The sequence below is a fragment of the Pteropus alecto genome, unplaced genomic scaffold (genome assembly GCF_000325575.1).
Source record: "Pteropus alecto unplaced genomic scaffold, ASM32557v1 scaffold75, whole genome shotgun sequence".
Lineage (NCBI taxonomy): Eukaryota > Metazoa > Chordata > Mammalia > Chiroptera > Pteropodidae > Pteropus > Pteropus alecto.
This window is the reverse complement of record NW_006440638.1, coordinates 20,452,290-20,454,648: the sequence shown is the minus strand read 5'-3', so window position 1 is coordinate 20,454,648 and position 2,359 is coordinate 20,452,290. Positions and strand designations below refer to the sequence as shown.

The 2,359-nt window shown below is 45.2% G+C and overlaps 1 protein-coding gene and 1 pseudogene across 1 annotated transcript in view; both read right to left on the bottom strand.

Moving 5' to 3' along the window:
- ACOX2 (acyl-CoA oxidase 2) overlaps positions 1–2,359 on the bottom strand; it is a 35,921-nt gene that overhangs the window by 33,001 nt on the left and 561 nt on the right. The window lies entirely within an intron of this gene.
- LOC112484407 lies at positions 1,242–1,360 on the bottom strand (annotated as a pseudogene).

The window sequence follows — 2,359 nt, the reverse complement described above, 5'->3', positions numbered from 1 at the left end:
AAGAGTAGGAAAAAAAAAAAAAAGGCGCAAATTTTAGCTGCCATAATGCAGGGACTATCTCGAGGCAACCCTAGGCAATAAAAATCTTTCAGGCCGGGAAGGCCTTGACCTTGCTTGGCATTGTCGAGACTGGGGCACAACCAATGTGGAAAAAAAAAAAAAAAAAGGGCACCGGAAAGGCGAATGTCCATCCATCCCTGGGAAGCCGGGGATGGGTGGACCTCCTAAGCCCTCAGCCCTTACGACTAGCCTCTCAAATGAGAGAGCTGCTTTCTCCTTCAACAAAGGAGGCCAGAGCACTCGCTAGCTCCAGTCCTAGAGAAATTCACTGCAATCACGACAGTGGAGCCTCAGGTCACTTTTGACATGGCAGGGAGGAAAACTGAATTTTTATTACTTATTGGAGCTAACTACTCTGTCCTGACCTATCCCATTGGGTCTGTCCTCAAAGCAAACTTCACAGTGACGGGAATAAATAGCCTGCCTAAGGAAAGATGATTTACTTTTCCCATTAGTTGTGAGACTGGTACTAGTAATGAAATCCCCCACTGTATGTCAGGACTAGGGTCCAGTGTGGAGAGCCCCTCGTCCCAGGAAATGGGGTGCTGCCAGAAAGGGGACAGCCCCTCGCCTGTCACATAGAGCACAGTCATGGGGAACCTGGTACTAAACCATTCCTAGAGGACCCGCTTCTGGGGCAGGATTTCCCACATAGCAGAGCAGTCCCTCCCTGCGATCTATTAAAAGTCAGCCCTCAACCCACTTGGAAAGAGCTCTACCAAGTTTTGTTAAGCTCCCCAACTGCTGTCAAATTACAAGGAGTCAATAGCTGGGTACATTTGTCTTGATTTAAACCAGGTTCTTATGAGTCCCCACAGGTTCCTCCAGAAAATAGAACGGGAAGTGTGACCTATTCCTGTGAACTCGTGGATGACCTTAAGCTCTTATTCTGAAAATAGATAAATCTACATGTCCCAAGGAATCAGGGGACTTTTCTGAATAATTATTCTTTTAGCTCAGTGTCTATACCACTGCTCTCTCTTCAAACTAATTCCATCTCATTTTATTATATAGCTTTACCTTAAATTAACAGACTGCTATGAAAAAATAACTTTACTGTCAATTACCTCTACTATTAATTATTATTATTATTTTTTTAAGCAAGGCAACCAAGCCTTGGTTGACCTCACAGATTGCAAGGACCTTGTCAGCTTACAAGCCCTTATTTTTTCTATTTTTTATGTCCACGGCATTTGGTCTTCCTAGGTGGTCTCCCATCCAAGTACTAACCAGGCCCGTCCCTGCTTAGCTTTCGAGATCAGACAGGATTGGGCGTGTTCAGGGTAGCATGGCCATAGATTTTACTACTGATTTTTGACCTTTGCCTTTTCAATCTTTTTGTTAAATTTATATCTCTAGGCTGCAAAGCTTCCTGCAACTTCCAATTGCTGAAACAACCCCATGTTCTCTGCCTCCAGAGCCCTTAGAATAGGTTTCCGGAGATTTTTATTCCCAGCAGGCAGGGACTACAGCCCTATTTCAGCTTTGAAGAAGTTACAGAAGACAGACCTTCCTCCCTCAAGTCCCCTTAAGAATAAGGAAATACAATCTCTGAGTGAGGAGAATGTAGGGAGGAGCAAGAGAACAAAATGTTAAATCAAGCCACATTCAGAGACTGCAAAGTGCTGATCAACCCCGCAGCCAGACCACGAGGATACCTGCAGAACAAAGGAAGATTTCTGCTGGGATTGTGAAGAGAAAGTGGCATCCTACACAAAATAAAATCATTCATCCCTACGGCTAAAACCAGGGGAACCTATGGATCAAAGGCTGGGAATTGCCAGCAGGCCTTTCATGCTACATATACTCTTACCTCTTCTGGCTACCTGGCTACCTATGCTTATCCTTTCACATTGTAGTTCCATACTATCAAGGGAAATGGGTAAACAAAGTCTTTATACTGTAATTCACAGAAACTAAGGAATGATATATAAACTGAATTCCCAGAACACTGGGGGTCCCTTCACAGTATCTTTATCTCTCTGTCACTGTCTCTGTCTCTCTGTCTGTCCCTCCGAGTCCCTCTTAGGCTCTCTCACTCTTTGCCTCTGACAGGAGACCACACTTCATCTATGGGGTGTTAGCCTTTCTCTAATAAACTTTCCTTTTGACTCTGACCCTGGTGGGTGTTTGAATTCTTTCTTGTGTTCCAAGAACCCTTTCTCTTTTGGTGCAGGGCTTGATTTCCACACCCTCCCCCGCCCCGCCTCCAACTTCGAGGACTTTGCCCTGTCCTGCATCATCTCCTCTCCAACTGCTGCTGCCTCCTTGCTGTGCTAGAGCACGCTGATACCCCATC